Source organism: Accipiter gentilis, chromosome 21, assembly GCF_929443795.1.
Source record: "Accipiter gentilis chromosome 21, bAccGen1.1, whole genome shotgun sequence".
NCBI classification, from domain to species: Eukaryota; Metazoa; Chordata; class Aves; order Accipitriformes; family Accipitridae; genus Astur; species Astur gentilis.
This window is the reverse complement of record NC_064900.1, coordinates 16,114,298-16,133,489: the sequence shown is the minus strand read 5'-3', so window position 1 is coordinate 16,133,489 and position 19,192 is coordinate 16,114,298. Positions and strand designations below refer to the sequence as shown.

The 19,192-nt window shown below is 54.0% G+C and overlaps 1 protein-coding gene across 1 annotated transcript in view; it reads right to left on the bottom strand.

Annotated features, from left to right (window-relative positions):
* Positions 1 to 1,041: 1,041 nt before the first annotated feature.
* ILDR2 (immunoglobulin like domain containing receptor 2) overlaps positions 1,042 to 19,192 on the bottom strand; it is a 109,746-nt gene continuing 91,595 nt past the window's right edge. Inside the window, exon 11 of the transcript XR_007509001.1 lies at positions 1,042 to 1,143. The gene's annotated coding sequence lies outside the window, so the exon portion shown is untranslated. The remainder of the gene's footprint in view (positions 1,144 to 19,192) is intronic.

Here is a 19,192-nt window from a genome sequence, read left to right as displayed (position 1 = left end):
CTCCCTCTGTACGCAAAGGCTACGTTCCCAGCCTGAACTTGGCTGGGCTCTTCTAGTGACTGAATGGTACCTGCCATACAGGAAAGAGCTCCGTACAGCCACCCCAGGCAAAGAATAAAGGTTACGGGAAGTTAAGTTGCATTGCAAAACTAGACTGAATGCAGCCCAAAAGACACCCTGGCTCTATTTGGAGTGCGGATCCCAGAGACGAGACTGAAAAGCCAATCTTGAGGAACCACTGTGAACCAGTTATCTACAGGGCCACACCGGACCAGATATTTCATTCACACTCGCTGAGACGGCTTAAAGCACTCCGGCATTTTGCAGAGTGCCGAGGTGGATTTCACAAGCAACACAGCAGAAACCCTCTCGCACACTGGAGGAAGTAAACTGCCATAGCATTAGAGCCAACATCTGGATTTTTTTAGATGCACTTAGCAGATGTGCTGGGGAATAACTATGACAGCAGTTGAGGATGCAGCTGGGAATCTTACACTTCTGTGCTGTTTCTCCAGACACAGCCCATTAAGGAAGATCCACACGGTGGAATTACACATATACACGCATTTCTGTGAAATGGTTAAACCCCTTGTATTGTGGTCTGCACTATTTTTCAAACAATTTGGCTCTGCTTGATAATTCCACATTTCGGCCACTGGTTTGGCCCTTCTGACTTCTTAGCAATGACAACTACATCTCACCTCCTGCTCCCAGTGTCCAAAATTTACAAGTTTGTTCAAGGCTACCATAGTACCATCTTTAGGACAATCAGAGGGCTGGAGCACCTCCCATATGAAGACGGGCTGAGAGAGTTGGGTTGTTCAGCCTGGAAAAGAGAAGGCTTCAGGGAGACGTTATAGTGGCCTTCCAGTACTTAAAGGAGGCCTACAGGAAAGATGGGGAGGGACTCTTTATTAGGGAGTGTGGTGATAGGATGAGGGGTAATGGTTTTAAACTAAGAGTAGATTTAGATTAATATTAGAAATAAATTCTTTACTGTGACGGTGGCGAGACACTGGAATAGGTTGCCCAGAGAAGTTGTGGATGCCCCATCCCTGGAAGTGTTCAAGGGCAGGTTGGATGGGGCTTTGAGCAACCTGGTCTAGTGGAAGGTGTCCCTGCCCATGGCAGGGGGGGTTGGAACTACGTGATCCTTAAGGTCCCTTCCAACCCAAACCATTCTATGATTCTATGATTTATCATATGTGCATAGGACAGGCCTAAATTGATCTAAGATGTGACAGAAATAGCCTTCTCTGAGAAAAGCAGTGAAGTGAGTCTTCAGACGCTCAGAGCAGTGCAGAGGAAGGGGGAGAGAGAAAAGTATTTACAGTAAGAAACACTTTCATTTCCTTCTGTGCTGCTGAAATGACATGAAGAAAATTGCTCTCAAATACCACTGCAAGACTAGGGCAAACCATCTGCCTCGGATGTGCACATTCAACTTCATTTCACCTTCATGCTTGAAGGGCAAGCTGGTGGAGCTTAGGGTTGCAGTGCTCTGGTGGAGACACAAGACAGAACAGACAGCATGTGCAGGGTCGCTTCAAAATAGCACCCCAAAACGTTCAGAATCTCAGAAAAACAATAAAATGCAAAAGGGGTGTGCATACAGCCAAATCCAGCAAAAGTTCACCTTCTCCTCCAGCCAATGACAGCAGCCTTACAGAACTCTTTTACAGATTTGCAGTAAAATCGAAGAAAAATACGGCCTTTCTACTGTAGCTCTGTTGTTACAGAAGTGACTCTGCATGACTGTGACATTGCGGTGTCCTGTATTTAGTCTCCCTCTCAGTGACTCCAGGGCAAACGAGTACATTTATGAGTTCAATATTTCTGACTGCAAGTGCCCCATACATCATGCAGTATATGAAGTCCCATTAGGCTCCTTCTGTCCCTCGCTAGCTTTAAAAAAAAATAAAAAAATATCCTTCTGACCCTCACTAGCTAAAAAAAATTTTAAAAAAGAAAAAAAGAAATCACAGCCAGGATAAAAATTACAGTATGCATACTGTCTGTGTTGTCATCAATCAGCAACCTCCTTTTAAGAGCAACCCTCTCAAATTTCATATATAACGAATTTTTTAGATGAGATTAGACAATAATTTCTAACATTGGCTAATGAACACTCACAACACCCTTGGCTAGCCAGAAAACTTACTTCCCCTTTTTATATAAAGATGCATAAAGTTTTGTGTGATTACTGCAGACAAAAAACACCTTGTGAGGCTTAACAGAAACCACAAGTAGAAGAAGGGGGGGGGGGGAAAGACAAGAACTTGTAGTTGGAAGGTGAACTAAAGTCTTTTTTACTTGGTGAGCTGTAAGCTCACAGGGCCATTTTGACTGTTCATTCACTGATGGCATCATGAAAGGAGAATGGAGATTCATTCCTTAGATGACATGAGGCATTCATGGAGCATGGGAGACTGGAAAACCTGAGCTAGCAAGTAAAGCAGGAAATAAGCTGTGAAGTATTATGAAGAAATTTATACATACTAACTCTGCACATCTTCTTTCAATAGGCTGGTAAGCATAAGCAGTGCACCTATTGTTACTGTCATTAATGCATATCAGCATTAACTGGGGAAATACACAGGCCTAGCCTCACACTGACGGAGTCGGCAGAGCCAAATGCCAGAACTCAATGCGTGGCGACAGAAGATAAGCCCGCGGCTCTGGCCATGCATGGAGCTGGCTCTGCAGGCTACTGAGAGCTCCCTGCCCCAGCACCAGCCCCAGGCCAGGAAGCACGGCTGGCTGCAGGCAGTCTGCTCTTCTGTCCATTTGTCCCCCTGCGATGGAGCGGCACGACCATGGCTACACTACAGCTTGCCAGGGCAGGTATAACCTGGACCGTGCAGCACTGGCAGGCGGGAGAGGCTTGCAGCCATGTTAGCTTACCTGTCCAATCCACACCTACAGCTCTTCACGCGTGAGACTTTTTTTTTTTTTTAAACCACACTTGAGTAGCTCTTGGGAGAGTTTAACTGTGCAGCCGCAAGGCAGGAATGGGGGGCAAGCCTGAGAAATGCTTCTGTGTGGGGGAAGCAAGACCCCAGAGACTGATGAAGATGCAGAGACTGATGAAGATTCACATTCATAAGAACATTAATTCTTTCTTTGTTAAATGAAACTAGCCAGAGAGCTATGCTTAAACTCTGAACTCTTTCTTGATCAAAGAAATAGCAAGCAAAAAATAGCAAAGATAAACACAGGAAGGTGAATGCTTACATGCTGATAAAGAGACTGTCATGCACTTTGTTCCTCTAAGAGCAAAGCTGTGAAATCACAGCTATTTCACAACTTATTTAGGAACTGGACACACATAATCAGGATACTCCTGTAGATCACATTCAGAGCAAATGACTTTCGGACAAAATAGGCTGTACTGGCATAGCAAGAAGAGTGACCAGGACCTCTGGTCATAGATGAAGGCCCCCTTGCGTCAGGGACTCGACAGCCCCACACAGATCTGTAAAATGGAAATAAACCTGCAGACTCCCAGTAACATCGACATACATAGGATTTCCCAGGCAGCCCCAAAGTACAGGCTTGCCAAATACCATATGCTCTGCATGAGACCTGCTCCACTGGCCCTTGTCCCACACGCTGTCCTGCAGCACTCGTACTCCACACATTTGCGATACAGCACAGCAGCACCACTGCTTGGGTCCCAACACAACAGATAGAGCCCATGAGCCTGATCGTGACATCCAGCCAGCTGCAGCTGGTTTACATGATCCTGGAGGGGCAGAGAAAACCAAGAGGCTGTGTTACAGCTGTGGACAGACATAATTTGACTGACTGCAGCCCGTTCTCAAAGCTGACCCGCATCCTAGGCACACATGCCAGTCACCTCAGTGGATGCACATGACACTGTCTACCAGCATGTCTGACAGCTGAGAGGCTCTTCCGCACCAAATGGACCACAGCAGAGAGGTCTCACGTGTCAGCTCTTAGGAAAGCAAACAGGCCAGACACGGGTCACTGACATTTCTCCCCATCTCCTGAAATCGCCCATTTGCCACAGTTTCCATAGAAAGTTGCACCTGGGGAATTTCTCCTGACCACCTCTCGCCTGGATGCTGAATAAAGCAAATCAGGAGAAGAGAAGGAAACTGGACTTCCATTCTCATTCCTACTATCTCTGCCTCAGAGACAACCTCCAGATGATCCCCCTTTCAGCTCAATCCATGCAACTTCCATGGGTCTGGTCCTCTGCCCTGAGACAACAGCCAGCCCTGAGTGGCACCCCACAGCTGCCAACCAGCTGCACAACGTGAGATTTTACCAGAGGCCGCTGTAAGGGCAAAAGAGAGTGAAGACGACACATTTCCACACTGTTTTCCCAGCTTCCAGTTCAAAGAGACCATAAAAAAGACTGTTCTGAGTCAGATTAAAAGTTCACCTCAGCCATTAGCCTGTCTCCAAACACAGCTGATGTCAGAGCCTCAACTAGAGATGCTCTCTCTGTGACAGGTCCATTTAAAGTAACCCACAAATTACAAAAAGCACATTGGAGAAACACGCTGAGATCAGGAAGGAACTGCTGCAGAAAGGCTCTGGGCCTACTTATGGACAAGGTACATGTGGTTTCTCCAGCCTGTAGTACCTCTGGAGAAGGAATGGTCCAACACTTGCAAGAGTCAGGGCCAGGATTTCTGGAGCTCTCAGAATGCCCCCATGGGGACTGTCAGATCCCCAGTGACAGGGGCCCACGGGAACACTCTCTCTTCTTCAGAAGATCCATAGATATTTTCAGCTTTCTCTTGCCAAGAGATGGAAAGAACATCTAAGATCCTGCAAACACGGATGAGGACTTTGTTGTGTGTGTTGGGGGCTTAGCAACAGGGCTGATAAAAGGAAAATCTATATGGATACCTGCTCTGATGCACAGACAAAGAGGAACCTGGGAGACCTCCCAGCAGCAGGTCTGCTCCGCCTCAGACACCTCTCCAGTGAGACACACACCACTGTCCTTGCGTCATGCTTCCTGCCACAGCCTTTGCTTTTGCTGTGTGATGCTGAGGCTATCTGGGACCTACCAAACCAGATACTGCTGTTCTGTCTAAAATGTACAGTTCAAGTAGCAGTGCATGGCAGGGAGGATGAGACTGCATAGTATCCCAGAGCAAACAGAATCTAATCTGCGGAAACCCTCTGCTCAAAGTAACCAAAGTAGAAAAACTCACAGTAGCACCTTGATTTCATGCTCTGTCTCATGCTCTGGAAAAGCCCATCTCTTTCCTGCCCCATAAAGCACAGCGGAGCAGTCCCATGCCTTCAGAATACATAAATGACAAGCTGGAGGGAGGTCGTCTTCTGCTCCCATTTCAGAAAAGTTAAAATCCATGTGCTTGTCACAGATCCCATGATTCATACACAAACTCCCCTCCCCCAGCTTTCTCTCAGATACTGAACAAGACCAACCAGGATTACAGAAGCTTATTCAGACTTCTGCTCATTAACAAGCTGCTGTCACCCTTAGGCCTTCTCGTCTTCCTCTTGTTGTATCTATGGGTGCTTCTCTCTCTACCCCTGCCACCAGACAGCTCAGGGTGAATGTCATGAATTCACCCCCAACTCCACTACCGCTGAGCAGCTATGGGGGGAGAGGCCCACGCAGGTCCACAAAAAAGCAGAGATGTGAAGGAGGTACTGTGCCACACCACCATCTCATTTTGGTGCTCACCTATCACCTCACTACCAGGTGAGGCGAACAAGAATATAAGGATCCCAGCTGTCCAGGTCAAGCATACCAATCACAGTTTCTCTGACACAGCTCTTCTAATCTGGCCCACAATGACAAGAGAAAAAGAAAAGTCCATACATAGAATAACTGCTAGAAACCACACAATTTATATTTAGCACCACTGGATGTGGGGTGGAATGCTTTGCATTTGCTTTGGAAAAAAACCACAAACCCAAACAAAACCCACCTTATTACAGAGCTATTCAGACCTATGGCTTCAATCATGGTGCTACATGAACAGAGCTTAACTGAAGGACCACATCAAGGACAGCAAGCACAGTGCCTACAGTCTATAGGCTTTGGCCAGTTTCACTAGTCAGAGGAAAATCTGTTTCTGTGAGTGGACAGCATTAGGAGAAGTCAAGTTAGGATCCAACCTGCCACAGGTTGGTGGTCAATGGTGCTTTTTTGCTTTCATCTCTAATGATTGACTCAGATGAATTTCAGCCCCCAATCAGTTTCACCTGGGTCTTGCTCAGAGGCTGCTACCATGTAACTCTGCCACCAGTGCCCCCAGCTCACTGTCCTTGGCCTAGCCTGCCAAAATTGAGACAGACAAAATTGTCTCTGGCAGAGATTCTCAGCTCCTGCCAAACCAGGATTTTTCTGCAGCCACCCACCCACTCCTCAAGTACCAGACCATCTTGTTCATCTTTTCCAGTTCCTCCTTGCTTTGCCTTGCCTCATTTTGGTGAGGGGAAATCAACTTGGCAAAATCCCAACTTGGAAGATGAACTTGGGAAGTTTCACTAACGTTGCCATCTTCAAACTAATCATATAAACATTATTTACAAAGGCAAAGAGATTTCATTGGTTGAAATTTCTTGCAGGATTTACTTAATGTCTTAGCCTTACATCTGCTGTGGTCTGCTGTAGTTACGTGAAGGTTAATGCCAGGCTCATTTAAGAAGATCTTTTCAACATAGTACAGAATGGGGACAAAAGCCACCAAAAACAGCTTTACATCCACAAGATCACAGGTCATCATGACAGGTATTCCTCACCTCCTCACACCCTAGCACCATGGATAACCTAATGTGACAGTCAAAAGACTTGAAAAAGCAGCGACAACCACTTTGTGCCTTTTGCTGAAGCTTTGCTACCAGACACAAGAAACTGCAACCGCTGGTACCTGCAGCAAATTAAAGCATTCAAGAGCTTGAAGAAGCTTCTTTATTTAAAAAAATAGCTGTCTTGTCAGCAGACTGAAATTCATTGTACAGGGACCAGAACTCCACTGAAAAAAAACCTTAACCATGCACAAATTGAAAGAGGCTGCTTTTCAGGATCAAAGCTGGAAACACAGCTTCAGCATGCCTGCTACAACTTAAAAGGTAGGTTAGAAAGTCCTTGGTCATGATACTCTTTAACGAGGTAGCCCTGGCTGAGGCCAAGGCAGCAAATAAATAAGGCCTTTTCAGACTAGATTAAATTCCTGCATACCCTGAAAATCCAAAGTGAGTAGAATCTGCAAGCATTTCTTTTCTGTTATTTGGCAATGCCAGAGGGCTGATACGTGTTTCTCCCACACTCAGTGGAAGCAGATGTGGCCTCCCAGATCGATGGCTCTGTTCATAGCAGGAAGGACTGGGTCAGATCTGCATGGTGGGGGAGAGTGGAACAGCGCAACACCCAGGTGGCTGCTGACAGAGCAGTCCCTGCGCAGGTCCAGACCATGCTGTGACAAAGCAATTCAGCTCCATGGAAATAAAACCAAAGTACTGTCAGACCTAAGCCTTCTGAAACTGAGGAAGGCCAGTATAAGACTGACTTCTACATCCTCAAAGCTTACAAATACGTAGGGATTTCTACATTGCATTTTCTAGTGCAGCAGCACTTCTGATCACTTGCAAGCATAGGAAGTTATTGCAGTGGAGGCACATACCTGATAAAGCAAATTTCTGACAATGGTGCCAGTGACCTTAAAGTACTCCCTGGACACTGAGAGGTGTACAGATCAAGCTGATACTCACCCCTGGTTTTTTCCTCTAGAGCTCTTCTTCATAAACATTTATCTTTTTGGACACTGAAATTTGGGTGTATTCACTAGAGGTTTGGAGCTGGGGGTCTCTCCAGGACTAAAAGTAATGAAAAAAAGGCAAGAGACTGCAATGCCTAGTTTTTGCAGCCACATATGTGTTCAGAATTTGAATATTCCTGCCAAATAACACTTCTGCTGGGTCAATCTCAATTTATTTGGCCTTCACCTTATATGCCTTAAAGCAACAGGTATAGCATCTGGCCATTTTAGTCTCTGCACAAATCTTTGATATATATCTAATGCTTTGATTCATTCTCCCTACTTCCCCTGATGACTGAGGGTGGTACAGAGTATGCAACTGTTGCTCTATTCCTGTTTCTCAGTTGTAGGCCTGGGCGTATCTTGGATAGTTCAGTCATCTGGTATCTTTCTGCTATCTCCTCACAAAAAATACCCTAAATACCCTACCTTTTCTTTACAGAATTATGATTTGGTTGGAGAGATTCTATGGCCTTTATCAGCCAAAGCAACCAGTGTTACTTGTCTTCCACACGATTTTCCCTATTTGTACTTGCTATTAGCACATCATCCACATACTGTATTAATGCAGAGTTATTGGTTAACTCTATGTCCTGTAAATCTGTCACTAGGATTTTCCAAAATAAAGCTGATGATCCTGCAAACCCTTGAGGAAATCTAGTCCATGTTTACAGTTTCCCCTCCCAGGTGAAGGCAAAAATATACTGAGATTCTGGATGCACCATTATACTGAAGCAAGCTGGGCACAAATCACTGTCAAACATTTTGTGTTGCCCAGTATTGTGGTTATAATAGTTGAAGGATCAGAAACTAATGGATGCAATACAGTTACCCACTTATTTATTGCTCGTAAGTCTTGGACCTTTCTATAAACTGGTTTTCCATCTCAGCCTAGTTTAGGTTTTTTAACCAGCAAGATATGAGTATTACAGGGACACTCGCAAGGAGTTAAAATCCCTCTTGACAGAAAATCTTCAATTATTGGTCTTATACCTTCCCTTGCTTCCAGAGATAACAGGTATTGTTTTAAGGAAGGAGGTTTGCCTCCCTTCATTTCTATCTGTACTGGATTAGCTGACCTTAATAACCCTATGTCTGCACAACTTTGGGCCCATAAAATCCTGGGTACATCTTTGAGTTCCTGGGGTATTTCTATCCCTTCTTCAGTTGCTATAGCTGTCATAATTTTTTGCTACATTACCCATTAGGAGTCACAATGTAATTCCTTGTGGTGTACACAGCAACTCTGCCCATAATTTGTTTAACAAATATCTCCCCACCAAATTTGCTGGTGCCAATCACAACAGCAGAAAAGAATGATTAACAGACCATGCACCTATCTATACCATCATTTTCTCTGTCCTGGGTACAAATACAGATTTATCTTCTACTCCTACAACATTTACTTTACCCTCAATTCTTGCTCCTTTGTGGGATTGGTTAATATTGAATAAGTTGTGCCCGTATCTATTAGACATGGGCAAGTTTCATCTCCAATTTTCAAATCTATAACTGGTTCCTTAGAGTCCTCTGAGAGGATTACTTTTGTATCTCCTTCCACTGCTAGGGCCTGAGGATCTGGTAACCATCATTGTTCATCACTTTTGTTCAGCTCCCGACTGATTTGATTTTCCCTTTGTTGCTGTCGTAGTCCCCTTCTCGGGATCACAGGGCATTCTCTTTTCAAGTATCTTGGTTTTATTACACTAATCCTTTGGTCTTGTCTGATGTAGATTTCTGTTTCCCTTATTTCCATTATTATTACCTCTTTGCCTCCTATAATTCCTACCTTGCAAAGCAGCTGCTAACGACCTAGCCTCCTCTTCCTGCTGTTTTCTCTTCTACCTAGACTTAGCCTCATCCCTTCCATTATACACAAACATTGCAATACTTACTATCTCCCCTATCAGCTTCCCTTGCCAACCTGGAGAACACTGGTTAAAATACTACTTAATATCTGGGGCCGCTTGATCTACAAATAAGGAGACAAGCAAAGACCTATTTTGCAGGGCTTCAGGGTCAATTTCCCCAAACATTTGGAATCATTTCCCCCATGTAGTTAATGCCTTGTTGGCATTCTTTTTCCTTTGTCCAATTAACCATTCTTCTAACCCTTTTTGACATAATCTTAATGCATCTAATTCTGCCTTGGTCTGATAATTCCTGTCTGGCTCTGTGTCTGGCCACACAGTCCTACCACCCGGAGCAGCAGCCTGTTCTCTATTTTTCTGCAAAATCAACACTCGTTCTTCAGAGGTAAATACAGTTTCCAGTAACCATCAGACCAAGCAGGGTCATATGCTCTAAAAATTCCCCTAATCATTTGCTGAAGCTTTTCCAGGTCTTCCTAGAGTCAAGGCATTTGTTGCTGCCATACCACCAAATCTACCGTGCCAAACAGCACACATACTCTCATTACGGTTGTGGCTGCACCTGCCGCCAGAGGAGAAATAATTACCTCCTTCAGCAGAGCTTGCACAGCTATTGAAGGGAAAGCAGGAGGTGCAGAAGGGGGAACAGAAGGAGTAACAGAGTCGATCGAAGACAAAGGAGACGGAGACACATCTAGAGCAGCTGCCTGAGCTTGCATGAACAGCAGTGACTAAATCTCCAAATCAAAGGAATTATGTAGAATTACACATATTCAATTCACCAACATCTCACCTCTTTCTGGTTGGTCCCAGTCCATTCCCTGAGACAGACAGAAATAGATTAATTCACCGGGTCTCCAGATCAGATGCTCCCCAAGAGGTGCCAGAGTCGACCAGTGGACTGGTCCCATCTGGGCTACAAATTCTGTTGTAGAAGTGACTTAGGATGGATGTTGACCAAGGAAGAAAGGGACACAAGGGTAGAACTATAAAAGGTTTATTTCATGATCATGAGAACCCTCCTCCATAACAGAAGGTATCCAAAGGGATTTTCAAGGAGTTTATATACCATTTGAAATGAAAGGCTAAGCATAAACATGCAATAGCACACAGACACACTTCTGCCCTGTCCTGTCACGTTCAGCACCTTTGATGTATTCTCAGACATCCAGTATTGTGTTGCCTCTGCCACCTGGCAGTTAACACAAAACCTTCTGAGGTCCAGATGTTCCCCTTCAATTGCCAAACACAAGTAATTACTATTATTCTCCTTAGGACAACCTGCTACCACTTTTTCTCAAAATTGTTATCTAACAAGCTAAGCTCAGAAGCTACAGCATAAGAATCTTCCCCCAACAAGACTGGCAGAGGATCCTGACCCAGGCCAGCAAACAAGACCACCTACAACTGGACATAAAGCAAGCAAGAGCCACGCTCCCCAAGACCACACAACAAGACAGTATCTCCCTGTCTAGCTAACAAGCCAAAACTACACTCTAGTAAAGAGCCAGCCAACCAGAGACCCTCATCTGCTAGTCTAAAATAGCATCTCCCGTAGAGAAGACTGCCAGAGTTATGAACAGCAGCCACAGGTGATACCTAAAACTGGTCACTCACAGCTGTATCTTCGCTTGGCCCAAAGCGTTCAGACAGAACCAAAATCACCCACATACAAATGAGCCAGAGCTGGGACAAGTGTGGTAGGGCTCTGACTAGCTGCTCAGGGCAAACAGTATAAGGCTGGGGTCGGCTGGCTGGGGCAAATGGACTACGGCTGTGGCTGACCGGCTGGGAAAAACGATGTAGGACTCTGGCTGGCTGGCAAGAGCCCTACACCAGGTACCTTAGAGAGCCATCCAGAGCCCTACCCCACTTGCCCCCACCACCCAGCCACAACCCTACCCCACTTGCCCTTGACGGCCTGCCAGATCCCTACACCATATGCTCCATCCAACCACCAAAAGCCCTGCACCATCTCCCCCAGCCATGCACCCAGAGCCCTACCGCAGTTGCCCCAGCCAGACAGCCAGAGCCCAACACCATTTGCCTCAGCTGGTCAGCCAGAGCAATAACACACTTCTAAAAAAGGACAAGCCAGAGCGCTAGCCCACTTGCCCCAGCTGGACAGCCACATCCCTACACTATTTGCCCCGGCTGGCCAGCCACAGCCCAACATCTGTAGACCCAACTGGCCAGCCACAGCCCAACATCTGTAGACCCAACCGGCCAGCCACAGCCCTACAACACTCGCCCGGGCCAGCCGACCGGAGCCCTGCACCGCTCGCCCGGGCCGGCTGACCGGAGCCCTGCACCGCTCGCCTGGAGCCCTGCACCATTTACCCGGAGCCCTGCACCATTTGCCCTGCACCACTCGCCCGGGCCGGCCGCCCGGAGACCTGCACCATTTGCCTGGCGCCCTGCACCACTCGCCCGGGCCAGACGCCCGGAGCCCTGCACCACTCACCCGGGCCGGCCGCCCGGAGCCCTGCACCATTTCCCTGGAGCCCTGCACCATTTGCCTGGAGCCCTGCACTGGTCGCCCGGGCCGGCCGCCCGGAGCCCTGCAGAATTTCCCTGGAGCCCTGCACCCCTCGCCGGTGCCGGACGCCCGGACCCCTGCAGCATTTCCCTGGAGCCCTGCGCCCCTCGCCCGGGCCGGCCGCCCGGAGCCCTGCGCCCCTCACCTGGAACCTGGGCCGGCCACCCGGAGCCCTGCGCCCCTCGCCTGGAGCCCGGGCCGGCCGCCCGGAGCCCTGCGCCCCTCACCTGGAGCCCTGCACCATTTGCCCGGAGCCCTGCGCCACTTGCCCGGAGCCCTGCGCCATTTGCCCTACACCACTCGCCCAGGCCGCCCACCTGGAGCCCTGCTCCACTCGCCCGGGCCGGCCGCCCGGAGTCCTGCACCATTTCCCTGGAGCCCTGCACCATTTGCCGTGCACCACTCGCCGAGGCCGGCCGCCCAGAGCCCTGCACCATTTGACGTGCACCACTCGCCGGGGCCGGCCGCCCGGAGCCCTGCACCGCTCGCCGGGGCTGGCCGCCCGGAGCCCTGCACCGCTCGCCCGGCCTGGCTGGCAGAACCCCTACCACACTTGCCTGGGCCAGCCGGCTGGAGCCCTGCCATCCGTAGCCTGGCCGGCCGGAGCCCTGCCACCCTTAGCTGAGCTGGCTAGACGGCACCCACCTGCAAGTGCCCAGGCCGCCTGGACGGAGCCCTACCACAGGTACCCAGGCCGGCTGGAATCCTACCGCATTTGCCCGGGTTGGCCGGAGCCCAACTGCATGTTCCTGGCCGGAGACCCACCACACTTGCCCAGGCTGGCCAGCCTGCTGGAGGCCTACCGGACTTGCCCTGGCTGGCTGGAGCCCTGCCACACTTGCCCGGCCAGAGCCCTATCACATGTTCCTGGCTGGACACTACTGCACTTGGCCGGACTGGCCGGAACCCTCCTGTGCTTAGCCTGGCGGAGCCTTATCGCGCGTTCATGGGCAGAGCCCTACCGCAATTAGCTGGGCTGGCTGGAGCCTTAACGCACTTGGCCCGGGCAGCTGGATGGAGCCCTGCCGTCCTTGGCTGGCCGGAGCCCTACTGCAAGTGGCCGGGCCAACTGAAGCCCTACCGCGCTTGCCGAGGCCAGCTGGAGACCTACTGCACTTGCCGGGGCCAGCCAGACCCCTACTGCACTTGCCCAGGACAGCTGTCCGGAGCCATACCACACTTGCCTGGGACAGCTGGCCGGACCCCTACCGCGCTTCCGCAGGCTGGCTGGACAGAGCACTACCACGCTTGCCCGGGCTGGCCGGAACCCTACCATACTTGCCGGCTGGACGGCGCCCTGCTGCCCTTGGCTGGCCAGATCCCTGCCACACTTGCCAGGACTGGCTGGAGCCCTACCGCACCTGCCCGGGCTGGCCGGCCAGCGCCCTACCATGCCTTGCCGGGACGGCTGGAAATCTACCGCACTTGCCTGCCCAGAGCCCTATTGCACGTTCATGGCCAGAGCCCTGCCGCAATTGTCCGGGCTGGCCGGAGCCCTGCCATGCTTGCCCAGCCACAGCCCTACCGTGCTTGCCCAGGACAGCCGGCTGGCCAGCCGCAGCCTTACCGCGCTTGCCCTGGACAGCCAGCCACAGCCCTACTGCGCCTGCCCGGGACAGCCGGATGCAGCCCTACCACTCCTGCCCAGGACAGCTGGCTGGAGACCTACTGCACTTGCCTGCCCAGAGCCCTATTGCACGTTCCTGGCCAGAGCTCTGCCGCAATTGTCCAGGCTGGCCGGAGCCCTGCCGCGCTTGCCAGGGACAGTCATTCAGAGACCTACCGCGCTTGGCTGGGATGGCTGCCCAGAGCCTTACCCCCCTTGTCCGGGACGGCTGGCCGGAAACCTACCACGCTTGCCCGGGCCAGCCGACCAGAGCCGTGCCCCACTTGCCAGGACGGCCTGCCAGCCGGAACCTTACCACACTTGCCCGGGACCATCGTTCAGAGCCCTACTGCACTTGCCCCAGATGGCCACCTGAAGCCCTACCACCCTTGCCCGGGACGGCCAGGCGGAACCACAACGAGCTTGCCCTGGACAGCCGGTGGAGCCCTACCGTGCTTTCCCAGGACGGCCGGAACCCTAACGCACCTGCCTGGCCAAAACCACACTGAAATTGGCCAGGCCGGCCAGAGCGCTACCATGCTTGCCCGTCCGGAGCCCTACCGCACTTGCCAGGGCCGGCCGTACACCTACCACGCTTGCCAGGGCCGGGCAACCAGCCTGAGCCCTACCGCACTTGCCAGGGCCGGCTGGCCGGCACCTTTCCGCACTTGCTGGGGCCGGTCATTCAGAGCCTTATCTCACTTGGCCGGAACGGACACATGGAGCCTTACGGCGCTTGCCCGGGACGGACAGAACCCTAACACAATTGCCCAGGCGGAGCCCTAGCGCTCTTGCCCAGGCCAGCCGGACAGCCAAGAGCCTTGCCGCACTTGTCGGGGACAGTCGTTCACAGCATTATCTCGCTTGGCCGGAAGGGACGTACCGAGCCTTACCGTGCTTGGCCAGGACAGACAGACGGAGCCCTACTGCCCTTGCCCAGGATGGCCAGCTGGAACCCCACTGAGCTTGCCCTGGACAGCCAGACGGAGCCCTACCCCGCTTTCCCAGGACGGCCAGAACCCTAACGCACTTGCAGGGCCGGACCCATACCGCAATTGGCCAGGCCGGCCAGAGCCCTGCCACCCTTGGCTGGACAGAGACCTACCGCACTTGCCGGGGCTGGCCGTAGACCTACCGCACTTGCCGGCTCCAACCATAGACCTACGGCTCTTGCACAGGATGGCCAGCCGGCCCAAGCCTTACTGCTCTTGCCCGGGCTGGCCAGACAGCCGGAGCCTAGCCACACTTGCTGGGACAGTCGTTCGGAGCCTTATCTCACTTGCCCAGTAGGGATGTACCGAGCCTTACCACGCTTGGCCGGGCCGGCTGGCCGGAGCCCTGCCACACTTGCCTGGGACGGATGGGGCCCTACCGCGCTTGCCCGGGACGGCCAACAGGCCAGCAAGAGACCGATCGTATTTGCCCGGGCCAGCCTGCCGGAGCCTTGGCACACTTGCCGGGGACGATTGTTCAAAGCGCTATCTCGCTTGGCTGGGACGGACAGACAAAGACCTACCATGCTTGGCCAGGATGGACGAACATAGCCCTACTGCGCTTGGCCAGGATGACCAACAGGCCGGAACCCTACTACGCTTGCCCCCCCAAGCCATACATCACTTGCCAGGAACAGCGTTCGGAGCACTAACTCGCTTGGCCGGGACGGACGGACAGAGCCCTACCGTGCCTGGCTGGGATGACTGGAACCCTAAAGCACTTGACCAACCGAAGCCCTACCGCAAATGACCGGGCCAGCCAGAATGCTGCCACCCTTGGCTGGCTGGAGCCCCGCTGCACTTGCCGGGGCCGGCCAGCCGGCGCCCTATCTTGCTTGGCCGGAACAGACAAACGGAACCCTAACACACTTGCCCGGCCGGAGCCCTACCGCAACTGGCCGGCCGGCCAGAGCCCTGCCGTCCTTGGGTAGCCAGAGCCCTACCATGCTTGCCTGGCCGGAGCCCTACCGCACTTGCTGGGATGACCAACAGGCCGGAACCGTATGGCACTTGCCCAGGCCAGCCAGCCAGCCGGAGCCATACAGCACTTGCCGGGAACAGTCGTTCTGAGCACTAACTCACTTGGCCGGGATGGACGGACAGAGCCCTACCACGCTTGGCCGGGATGGATGGACAAAGCCCTACTGCGCTTGGCCGGGCCAGCCGGCCGGAGAACTGCCACGCTTGCCTGGGACGGACAGATGGCGGAGCCCTGCCACGCTTGCCTGCCTGGAGCCCTATCGCACGTTCCTGGCCAGAACACTACCATAATTGTCCAGGCTAGCTGGAGCCCTGACACCCTTGGCTGGCTGGAGCCCTACTGCACTTGGCCAGCCCGGCCAGAGGTCTACCTCAAGTGCCCAGGCCAACCGGAGCCCTACTGCACTTGCTGGGGCTGGCTGGAGCCCTACTGTGCTCACCCGGGTGTAGCCCTACTGGAGGTTCCTACCCAGAGCCCTACCACACTTGCCCGGGTGAGCCAGCTGGCCGGAGCCCTACCGCGCTTTTCCAGGACGGCTGACAGGCCGGAGCCCTACCACACTTGTCCAGGACAGCTGACAGGCCGGAGCCCTACCACACTTGCCCAGGACGGCCAGTTGTACAGCCAGAGCCCTACCGCATTTGTCCAGGACAGCCAGAGCCCTATCGCACTTACCAGGGACGGTCGTTTGGAGCACTATCTCACTTGGCCAGGATGGACGAACATAGCCCTACCGCGCTTGGCCAGGATGACTGGAACCCTAACAAACTTGCCCGGCCAGAGCCCTACAGCAAATGACCGGGCCAGCCAGAACGCTGCCACCCTTGGCTGGCCGGCACCCCACCGCGCTTGCCGTGGCTGGCCGGCCAGCGCCCTATCTAGCTTGGCCGGAACGGACACACGGAGCCTTACGGCGCTTGCCCAGGACGGACAGAACCCTAACACACTTGTCCGGCCGGAGCCCTACCACAATTGGCTGGCCAGCCAGAGTCCTGCCACCCTTGGGTGGCCAGAGCCCTACCATGCTTGGCTGGCCAGAGCTCTACCACACTTGCTGGGGCCGATCGTAGACCTACCGCGCTTGCCCGGGCCGGCCGGCCAGCTTGAACCCTACCGCGCTTGCCCGGGCCGGCCGGCCGGCTTGAACCCTACCGCGCTTGCCCGGGCCAGCTGGCCGGAACCCTGCTGCCCTTAGCTGGCCAGAGCCCAACTGCACTTGTCTGGGATGGCCAGCCAGCCGGCACCCTAACGCACTTGCCCGGGCCAGCCAGCCGGAGCCTTTCTGCACTTGATGGGGACAGTCATTCAGACCCTTATCTTGCTTGGCCAGAACAGACGCACGGAGCCTTACCGCACTTGCCCGGGATGGACGGAACCCTAACACACTTGCTCGGCCGGAGCCCTACCGCAACTGGCCAGGCCGGCCAGAGCCCTACCGCTCTTGCCTGCCTGGAGCCCTACCAGGCTTGACCAGCCGAAGCCCTACCGCACTTGCCAGGGCCATCCGTAGACCTACCGCACTTGCCTGGGATGGCTAGCCAGCCAGAGCCCTACAGCTCTTGCCCGGGCCAGCCGGACAGTCGGAGCCTTACCGTGCTCGCCCAGGACAGCAGGCCAGTGCCCCGCCGCGCTCTCCCAGGACGGACAGCCAGCACCCCGCCACGCTTGCCCGGGACGGATAGACGGCCAGCCGGAGCCCTACCGCACTTGCTTGCCCAGAGCCCTATCGCACATTCCTGTCCGGAGCCCTACCACAATTTTCTGGGATGGCCGGAGCCTTGCCGCCCTTGGCTGGCCGGAGCCCTACGGCGCTTGGCTGGCCTGGCCGGAGCCCTACCGCGCATCTGCCAGTGGGCCAAAATCCCTACCGCGCTTGCCCGGGCCAGCCGGAACCCTACCGCGCTTGCCCGGGCCGGCCGGAACCCTACCGCGCTTGCCAGGAACAGTCGTTTGGAGCACTATTTCGCTTGGCTGGGACGGACGGACAAAGCCCTACTGCGCTTGGCCGGGATGACTGGAACCCTAATGCACTTACCTGGCCAGAGCCCTACCACAATTGACCGGGCCGGCCAGAACCCTGCCACCCTTGGCTGGCCGGAGCCCGGCCACGCTTGCCCGGGACGGCCGGCCGGAACCCTATCTTGCTTGGCTGGAACGGACGCACGGAGCCTTACGGCGCTTGCCCAGGACGGACAGAACCCTAACACACTTGCAGGGCCAGAGCCCTACCGCAATTGGCCGGGCCACCCATGGCTGCCTGGAGCCCTACCACACTTGGTGGGGACGGCCGTAGACCTACCGCACTTGCCGGCTCTGGCCGTAGACCTACCGTGCTTGCCTGGGATGGCCGGCCGCCCAGAGCCCTAGCACTCTTGCCCAGGCCAGCCGGACAGTCAGAGCCTTGCCGCACTTGCCAGGGACAGTCGTTCACAGCCTTATCTCGCTTGGCCGGAAGGGACATACCGAGCCTTACCGCGCTTGGCCAGGACAGACAGACGGAGCCCTACCACCCTTGCCCCGGACGTCTGGCCAGCACCCCACCACGCTTGCCCGGGCCGGCCGGCTGGCTTGAACCCTACCGCGCTTGCCCGGGCCGGCCGGCCGGAGCCCTGCTGCACTTAGCTGGCCAGAGCCCTACTGCACTTGTCTGGGATGGCCTGCCAGCCGGCACCCTAACGCACTTGCCCGAGCCGGCCAGCCGGAGCCTTTCTGCACTTGATGGGGACAGTCATTCAGACCCTTATCTTGCTTGGCCAGAACAGACGCACAGAGCCTTACCGCGCTTGCCCGGGAAGAACGGAACCCTAACACACTTGCTCGGCCGGAGCCCTACCGCAACTGGCCAGGCTGGCCAGAGCCCTACCGCTCTTGCCTGCCTGGAGCCCTACCTGGCTTGCCCAGCCGAAGCCCTACCGCACTTGCCGGGGCCATCCGTAGACCTACCGCACTTGCCGGGGCCATCCGCAGACCTACCGCACTTGCCGGGGATGGCTAGCCAGCCAGAGCCCTACAGCTCTTGCCCAGGCCAGCCGCACAGTCAGAGCCTTACTGCGCTCACCCAGGACGGCCGGCCAGCACCCCGCCACGCTCTCCCAGGACAGGCAGCCAGCGCCCCGCCGCGCTCTCCCAGGACAGACGGCCAGCGCCCCGCCGCGCTTGCCCGGGACGGATAGACGGCCAGCCGGAGCCCTACCGCACTTGCTTGCCCAGAGCCCTATCGCACATTCCTGTCCGGAGCCCTACCACAATTTTCTGGGATGGCCGGAGCCTTGCTGCCCTTGGCTGGCCAGAGCCCTACGGCGCTTGGCTGGCCTGGCCGGAGCCCTACCGCCCATCTACCAGTGGGCCAGAATCCCTACCGTGCTTGCCCGGGCCAGCCGGAACCCTACTGCGCTTCCCAGGCCGGCCGGAACCCTACCGCGCTTGC